The 10,121-nt window shown below is 35.9% G+C and overlaps 1 pseudogene; it reads left to right on the top strand.

Moving 5' to 3' along the window:
* Positions 1 to 315: 315 nt before the first annotated feature.
* On the top strand, positions 316 to 8,626 carry LOC149532980 (oxysterol-binding protein-related protein 1B-like; annotated as a pseudogene).
* The last annotated feature ends 1,495 nt before the right edge of the window (positions 8,627 to 10,121 follow it).

Here is a 10,121-nt window from a genome sequence, read left to right as displayed (position 1 = left end):
AATAATACTTAATCAGTAATACAAGTTCTTACAACAATTGGATATTTTTGTACATGTTCGATTGAAATTAGAATATTGTGGAGATAACTGTTATTTATTCCATTCATTATAGGAAATATAGGAATGAGATCAACAACCTTTTGGATCTCTTAATCGATGGTATTCATATTTCCATGCCCACTGTGTTCTCTTAAATCCTGTTGAGTATTTTTTAAAACTATTTTTCCATAAGATTTATGTTTGGCAATCTATTTTTCATGGACACAAAACCTAAATATGACATAGTGAAGCTCCTTGATGAAGCATATCTGTGGAATGAATGGAGATGGTGTTAATGATGCTCCATCCTTGAAGAAGGCCGACATTGGAATAGTTGTGGCAGATGCAACTGATGCTGCAAGAGTTGCATCTGATATTGTCCTCGCGGAGCCAAGGCTTAGGGTCATTATTAGTGTTGTTTTAACAAGTCAAGCTATCTTTCAGAGAATTAAAAATTATACAGCATACATGAAGCGTACACCAATATTTTTTATTTGAAATTGCAATTGCCCATCTTTAGGCTTGCTCCAGAAGATTTTGCCAATATTTTTACTGGTTTGCTTGTGTAGAGATATGTGCACTCTCGATCACTATTCCTATTGTAGTAAGTGACATATTATTTTTTCAGAAATTAAACTTACCTTTTGACCATAAGCAAGAACTTGGATTCCTAAATTTTCAAGAGAGCATCCAGCAAGTCATAGATTTCCCAAATGCCCACAAAATATCCTTCTATTCATGCTCATCGTATAGTTTATCATGTAAACTATGACTGTGTTTGTAGCAAAGGGCCATAACTTCTTGCATCAAAATAATATTGCATCTCCCAACTTCTTTATCCATGACTAATTAGGATTAGGTAAAATAAATTCCAATCCCTTAATGCCATCTACATCATCATCATTCTTAGCACTAGATATAGTTGTTTGAAGATGAAGTGTTTTAAAATCTAGCTTGCTAATTTTGAGTTTAAATCCTATCCTTTTTCTTTTATTAGAATTTAAAATCTAAAAATCTAAGTTTAATTGATCTAGTAGGGTGGGCTACTCAATCGAAGGATACCTATGCCTACCACCTCTCACAACTTCTCAAAACCAACCAACATGAGGATTGAAGATGATAACACAAAATGAAGACAACTTTGACAAATTGACCCCTATGCCCATAAGTGGTAGGTACATTCGACCTAGATAACTTCATCTAAATTGGAGTTGGATGCTTAGAGGTGACCCTATATCAATTCTCCCAAATGTATCTCCTACATAACTCAAAAATGATTATTTCCTCAACTGATTAGTGCTTCACATCATTAACTATATTAGTTCATATGGCTCTTGGTTGTGATTATTCTCAATTTCTTTGAGCAGCTCAAGATGTGATTCAGATGCAAGTTGTCTTCTAACAAAACAATGAAATTTATGAACAAAAATCAAGATCAACAACTTACATGAGGTCCTTGCAATTTCTCCTTCTCCAGGGAAGGTAACCTTCTTTTCTATAAACTCTTTGTCTAGGCTAGAGTCACAAAGAAGACTTTTAAGCCCACTTCCAAATATGGATCGATAGTCAATGGCTAATTCTTTTATGCCTAATTTGTGAGAAATATATTAAAATATAATTTAATACGCAAATACTCACAACCCTAAAACTAAAAACTTTACCCGGCACTTAAAAGTTGCTCGACACATGAAGGTGCCGAGTGCCAGTTTTACTCGGCACATGAAGGTGTCGAGTGCCAGGTATGCTCGACACTTGATAGGGAACAGGTGCTGAGTGAGCTCGACACACAAAAGAAAATGCAGTAGATGCTGAGTTAGCTTGGCACTCAAAGAAGACAATGGATGTCGAGTAAGATCGGCTCCAACTAATAAATTTTATAACTTACAAACAATCTAAAGTGAATGCTTTCACGATTAAAAATAGAGAGATGAGCTTTAACCTTTCAACCAAGTTTCTCAAATGCAATGAATTGAAGAGGAAGATAGATTCAAGTATGCCTACTTTCTTTTCTATTCAACTGAGATTTAAACTATTACAAAATTTGGAAGCATTCAGCTTCAACTAGAAAACCCTAAAATAACCCTAAACTGATAATACTTTAAACTTCAATAAAATTTTAAACATGTAGCTCTAATGGCTGCATAAAATGGTGCCTGGAGCAATCATTGCTTCAATAGGACAAATCTAATAATGACAAACTTACAGAGTGAATAGGGGAAACACGTGCAACTGTAGGCACAAACTGCTTTCCTTCTTCCTTCTCTGCTCAGCTCTGCAACTTCTCTCTGATCTACTTGATTTGCAAAAACTCTTTGCTTTGAATGAATGAATAAAACATTCCTTTTGTCAATTCCATTTTCCCTCTCAACATTCAAATTCAAAATCTCATCTACCAAAGTTTTGTTTTATGTCTGTTCTGCTGGTCATCAGGTAGTAGGTGGGCGTTTGGCTCCAGGGGCAAATGTCAACTACCATATTAAATATTCTAATACTCCCCCTTTATCCCAAGCCAAACAAAATAAGGATCACAACTGATCCACATCAACTACACCAAGACACTCTGTTAGGTGTACAAAAATTCCAATGCCTAATGGCTTGGTGAAAATATCTACTAGTTGCTGCTCTGACTTGCAAAAATCCATCTTGATATCCCCATTCTCCACCAACTTTCTGATGAAGTATTATCTGATCTCAATATGCTTGCTTCTCCCATGGAAGACTGGATTCTTCGACAATGCAATTGATCAGATGTTTTCACAATAAATTGTGGTTCCAACCTCTTGCCTTTCATTCAAATCTGTCAAGATCCTCCTTAGCCAAATTGCTTGACATGCTATTGCATTTTCTGCTATGTATTTAGCCTCTATTTTAGATTGAGCAACAATAGGTTGCTTCTTGGATGCCCATGAAATTGCACCCAATCCCATATGAAACATGTATCCGGAAGTGCTCTTCCTATCATCTAAACTTCCAGCCCAATCACTATCCGCGTAACCAACCAACTTGAAATCATCATTTTTAGTATACAAAATCTCAAATCTCTTGGTACCTTTCACATACCTTAGGATCCTCTTTCCCGCTTGCCAATGGGAATCCTTTGGTGTTTCCATAAATCTAGAAATTAGACATACTGCATCCATTAGGTCTGGCCGAGTTGCAGTAAAATACATTAAAATTCCAACCATACTCTTGTACAATGTTGGATCCACTCTCTTGCTAGAGTCTTCCTTGCTCAACTTCAAACCTATTACTATTGGTGTGGGTGTTGCCTTACTATTGTGCATTTTAAATCTCTCCAAGATCTGCCCTGCATACTTTTCTTGAGAGATGAAGATGCCAGCATGCATTTGTTTTACTTCTATGCCTAGAAAGTACTTCAAGAGACATAGGTCTGTCATTTCAAATTCACTTTTCATGGCCTCTTTGAACTCACCAATTAGAGCCTTTTCATTTCTAGTAAAAATTAAGTCATCTACATAGAAGACAACAATCAATACATTACCATCTATTTCCTTGATGTAAAGAGTGGGCTCACCATTGCTTTTGCTAAAGCCATTGCTCATCAAATATGAGTCAATCGTACTGTACCATGCCCGTGGAGCTTTCTTGAGCCCATAAAGAGCTCTCTTCAACCTATATACTTTGTTCTCTTCACCTACAATTTCATAACTAGATGGCTGCTCCACATACACTTCTTCTTTCAATACACCATTTAGGAAGGTGGACTTCACATCCATTTGAAATACCTTCCACTTGTGCTGGGCTGCAATTGCTATGACAACATGCACGGTTTCCATTCTTTCAACTGGGGCATAGGTCTCATCATAATCTCTTCCATACTGCTATTTGTAGCCCTTGACTACCGGCCTTGCCTTATGCCTATCAATCTTGCCTTCTGCATTACATTTGGTCTTACAGACCCATTTCACTCCAATCACTTGTTTCTTTGGAGGCAATTCAATTAGCTCCCATGTCTCATTTCTTTCTATAGTATCTATTTCCCCATCCATGGCATTACACCATTTCTTCTCCTTAATAGCTTCCTCAAAATATATTGGATCACTATGAGAAAATAATGCAAAATTAACACTCTCATCATAATCTTCATACCTTTCATCTTGGTATATCTTCCTAAGACTCTTGTTCTTTCTTGGTAATAGGGAGGAGAGTGTGGGATCAAATTCTTCACTGTTGTTGCATTGATGACTAGCTCGGTCTTCACTAGTACTCGGCATAGACACATAGTCATGCCTAGAGGAGCTTGGCAATGTTTGAGCCTACTTTCCTTTTCTTCTACTTACTCCTTCTTCTTGTTGTTCATCAACATCTTCTTCACTCATAATTGGCACTTTACTAGAAGTGCTCGATGACTCATCAATTGAACCATACCAAGAAAAATTTTAAAGAAATTCCACATCTCTTGAAAGCATCATCTTGTTGTTCAATGGGTCATACAATCTATATGCCTTTGATTCTGGGTTGTACCCTGTGAAAATGCATTTCACACCTTTTTCATCAATTTTTTGCCTTTTCTCTTTAGGTAGATGTGCATATGCAACACATCCAAACACCCTTAGGTGTTCAACTGTCCATCTTCTTCGTGACCATGCTTCCATTGGAATTCTGTCACGGACTGCCTTTGTAGGATGCCTATTAATTAGGTAATCTGCCGTTGCCATAGCCTCTCTCCAAAATTCAGTTAGGAGACCTTTCTCTTTCATCATGCTCCTCGTCATTTCAACAATGATCATATTCTTTCTTTTAGCCACTCCATTCTACGATGGTGTATAGCTAGCTGTGAGCTCTTTCTTTATGCCATGTTTCCTGCAAAAGTTTACAAAAGAATTGGAGATATACTCCCCTCCTCTATCTGATTTAAGGACCTTGATATAATGTCCACATTCTCTTTTAGCCTGGGCTTTAAATTCTACAAATTTATCAAATGCTTCAGATTTATTTTTTAAGAAATACACCCATGTCCTATGACTCAAATCATCAATAAATGTCATAAAATTAGTACTCCCCCCAATGGAAGTAACTTGCATAGGACCGACTAGGTCAGTATGCACTAACTCTAATGGATATCTAGCCCTCCTAGAATTTCTAGAATTAAAGGGAAGCCTATGTTGCTTACCCAAAATACAAGCCTCACAATTGTCACAAGAATTTCCTACACATGGAAAACCATCTACCATTCTTTTATTTGACAATAAATTTAAACCAGCATAGCCAAGATGACCATACCTGAGATGCCACAACTGTGAAGGGTCTTCAATCACACTCCTTAGAGCTGATTGTGTGGGAGGTGCAGCACTAACTTGAGATGAGAAACATGTCTCAATCCTCAAGGGAAACATTCTGTTCTTGGTCATTTGAACTGCTGCAAGTAAATTCTTGCTCCCACCTTTTTCTTGGATGACACACATGTCATTCTCCATCAGCACTTTGTATCCATTTTGAATGAGCTGACCAATCTTCATCAAATTGTGCTTCATACTAGGGGCGAAATACACATTTTGTATTTCATTTTTCTCACCTTTCTTAGTGCGGACCATAATAGATCCTTTGCCCACAACTAGTAGGGTTTCATTGTTACCAATCTTAATTTCTGATTTGAAACTCTTGTCAATGAATGAAAATAAGGTTTCATTACCACTCATGTGGTTGCTACATCCACTATCGAGATACCAAACCTTAGGGCTTCCTTCTTCACCAACATTACACATGATGAAGGCAACAACATTGGGTCCACTTCCCATATTCACATCAGCTACATTTGCTTGTCCTGACTGATCATTTTGCTTCTTCCAGCATTCATTTGCATAATACCCATATTTATTATGGTAGTAGCATTCTAAATTACTCTTATTTGAGTTTTAGTTTTTCTTACCTCCTCTTGAGGTATTTTGTGAGCTACTTACTCCATCTGCTCTTCTTGAGCTCTCTGCTACAACATTCCTTTGTCCTCCATTACCTCGGCCTCTACCTTTGGAATTTTTGCCTGAGCCATTTTTTCCTCTCCCCCTTCCTCTTGGATATGATTGAGCCTTGAATGCATGCTCTTGGGAAGATGAAGAAGTAGATCTATTGATCCTATGCTCATGGGTTTGAAGAGAACCCATCAACTCATCCATTGTCAAAACACTGAGGTCTTTTACCTCTTCTATGTTTATGACCAAATTGTCATATTTATGAGGTAAACTCCTCAATATATTTTTCGCTATCCTCTGCTCTTGATAGTCTTCTCCATTTGACTTCAGTTGGTTAATCAAATTGGACGTTCTTGAACTGAAGTCTGCAACTTATTTATTTTTCTTCATCAGAAGGTTCTCAAACTCCCTCCTTATATTCTGTAGCTTTACTGTGCGGACTTTATCAGTCCCCTTGAAATTCATCTCAAGGGTATCCCATGCTTCCTTTGCATAATTTGCTGCTGCAATTTTTGGGAATACTGTCTCTATCATTGCTGCTTCAATAACACTTAATGCCTTTGCATCTTTCCTTCTTGACTCTTTCAAATGAGTCTTTTGTGCATTTGTGAGAGTAGCATACTGAGTTGGGTCTATTACATCATTAAATCCATTTACCACAAACTCCCATAAATCATTTGCAACCATTATGGTCTTCATCTTCTTTGCCCATGTATCATAATTCTGTCCATTAAAGGATGGTGGCTACTGCCATATCTTTCCTGCATCTCCTTCCATGTCAAATATCCCAAGAAAACAAATGCCCTAGAACACAAATACTCACAACCCTAAAACTAAAAACTTTACCCAGCACTTAAAAGTTGCTCGGCACACGAAGGTGCCGAGTGCCAATTTTACTCAGCACTTGAACGTGCCGAGTGCCAGTTATGCTCGGCACTTGCTCGACACATGAAGGTGCCGAGTGATAGGGAAAAAGTGCTGAGTGAGCTCGGCACACAAAGGAAAATGCAATAGATGTTGAGTTAGCTCATCACTCAAAGAAGACAATGGATGCCGAGTAAGGTCGGCTCCGACTAATAAAATTTATAACTTAGAAACAATCTAACGTGAATGCTTTCACGATTAAAAATAGAATCCAAGCTTTAACCTTTCAACCAAGTTTCTCAAATGCAATGAATAAAAGAGGAAGATAGATTCAAGTATGCCTACTTTCTTTTCTATTCAGCTGAGATTTAAACTATTACAAAATCTGATAATACTTCAAACTTCAATAAACTTTTAAACTTGCAGCTCTAATGGTTGATACAATGGTGTTGGGAGAAATCACTGTTTCAACAAGACGAATCTAATAATGACAAACTTACAGAGTGAATAGGGGAAACACGTGCAACTGCAGGCACAAACTGCTTTCCTTCTTCCTTCTTTGCTCAGCTCTGCAACTTCTCTCTAATCTGCTTGATCTGCAAAAACTCTCTGCTTTGAATGAATGAATAAAACATTCCTTTTGTCACATTCCATTTTCCCTCTCAACATTCAAATTCAAAATCTCACCTACCAAATTTATGTTTTCTGTCTGTTCTGCTGGTCGTCAGGTAGTAGGTGGGCATTTGGCTCCACGAGCAAATGTCAACTGCCATATTAAATATTCAAACATGATCATGCTAGTATTCTAGTATATAATAGAGGCAATAATCTCATTAAAAAATTTAAGATAACCTTATTCAACAAAGAGAGGAGACACTCTAGTGATGGATGGAAATCTAGGTTCCTTAGAGATAGGTGCAAAGCATCAACCATTATAAGCAAAAGAAGGTGCCTCTGAAATTAGCTTTAGACACTCCATGGGTAGCCAAATCCAACTCCCTAGAATAGGGGATATCATAGTAGAAAATGGATCACCCTTGGAAGTTTCTAAAGGCTCTCAATCAAAAACATCTCTGGGAAGCTTGGAATAAGTAGTAAACACGTGTTATGTGTAATTATCCCGAGAAAATTGATAAGTTTGAAAATTCCATTACAATCTACATCCATATACAATCTAATTTTGGGGAAATTATACTATGATCATTTTGGGACAATGTGTATACAAGGAAATTGTGGGCATTCTTGCAAGTTGAAATTCAAAGAGAAATTTATGCTAGATTGTAACCCTCATCAGGTTCAAGGGTGGTTTCAGATAGGAGCAATTATACAGTATCTACAATGTTGGCAAAATGGAATGGCAAAATGTAATGAAAACATGTACTATGTTAATGGTCACATTAATGTGAAGTCCAAGTTATATGATCCATTATGTGTGGCTATTTTATTTGGGAATCTAGAAGACCCTTAGATTTTTCAACTCGATATAACTTCATAAAAAAAATTTATAACGCTTAATAAGATAAGACTAGGATTGAAGGAAAATCTTCCACCAACAGATTCTAGGTTCAGACCAAATCAATGCTATCTAGAAAATGGATAATATTATTTGGAAAATGCTAAAAAGTTGAGGTAGGAAGCTCCAAGAAAGAGCATGGAAACCTCAATGGTTTCACAAAGAGAATGGGAAGGACACATACCAATACATTGGAGGATATTGGGAAACTAGGGAGCAAATGAAATGGAATTCTTGTCTTGATACATTTGATCAAACTATTGAGAGATCTTGTGATTGAAAGGGAGTCGCGTTGTCATGGTTAGCTCAATTAGAGTAAAAATTGTGGCATTCATGTTCCCAAATCTAGGAAACAAACACCATTATTTGCCAGAAGTTATAATCTAAAACAAGAAGCTTCACTAATCCATTCTCACATTTTCCCCTATATAGTTATTTTTATGATTCCTTTAACCTAATCATTGTAAATTTCTAGTGGATGATTCTGAGCAACCAATTAAAAATTTCACAAATTGTGGATGAGAATTTTTAACCTTGCATGAGATTGTTTATGTTACTAGAATTTTCAACTATTTTTTAGCAATGACTACCACAAATTTTTTTGTAATCCATCTTTTTTTTATTGATTGTAGAAGTTATTTTAGCTTTTTATTCAATGAGATTAGGTGGTTGATTCAAAGCTTTGTATTTGTATGGTTTTGCTTATATGGGAGCTGTAAAACATGGCACCATATTTTAAATTATTTTTCACTTCACTATAAAATAACTGACAAATAGGCTTGTTTGAATGTTACGTGATGGAGGGTTTGGAAAAAATGACTATACTAGAAGAACTCTGACTATGTCACAACTGTATTCATGTTGTAGACTTATATGGTTTGAAATCTCTTATAGGAATTAGGTGGCAAGTTGAATGCAAATGAAGTTAAGACAAGTCTAGTCAAATATCCCAAGAATAAATTTTAGTTAAATCTGTTCTTAGAAGTGAAGAAACCATTTGCATCATGAGAAAGAAGCATCTTAGTATAACAAATATGTTATTATCATAATCCTTTTCTATCAATTCTACAACTTATTTTAAATTTTAAACTACTTATTGAAATCTTTTTAAGTTATAGTACCCTCAATTTTATTTAATGAAAATTCAATATTACATTGTCTACCAAAATACAATGTAATTTTAAGGAATATCTCCAAGAACAATTCCAACACCAACAAGATAATTTGTAAATGGATCTTGGGTTGAAATTCATTGTGATAATGAGTCTCTAGTCAGGAAGCTGAGACAATTGAGAAGATAGTTTCAACCCTATTGTGTATTATCGTTTTGAAACTATGTATTGTTTTATTGATATGAAAGTTGATCAAGACATTTATTGGACATGACATTTTCAACTCAATAGGGTACATGTCAAATCCAACTATTAGTGTACTTAAAAACATAAAACACTTAGCTCATCAATACATAGAAAAAAAAGTAATATAAAATCATACAACTATATAGACATTCAATTAAGTACATTTTTGTCACAGCATTATTATGAAGGTATTTGTTCACTCTTGTGTGAAGATATTGTTTCCATAAGATGTTTCTTATTTTTTGTTATGATAGTGATGTTCACCATCAAAGCTACCATGAAAGAAGAATGAATGCATTGTGCATATCATCAAGAGAAGTTAGGTCAAGATAATGACACAACATATATAATGGATAGAACCATAAGGATTAAGAGAAAAAATCGGACATGAGTGCCAGATACCCATAAAAATAATAA

Source organism: Cupressus sempervirens, chromosome 10 (genome assembly GCF_028749045.1).
Source record: "Cupressus sempervirens isolate cs-2001-9-10 chromosome 10, ASM2874904v1, whole genome shotgun sequence".
Lineage (NCBI taxonomy): Eukaryota > Viridiplantae > Streptophyta > Pinopsida > Cupressales > Cupressaceae > Cupressus > Cupressus sempervirens.
Note: the sequence above shows the minus strand (reverse complement) of the source record. Positions and strands in the feature narration are given on the sequence as shown.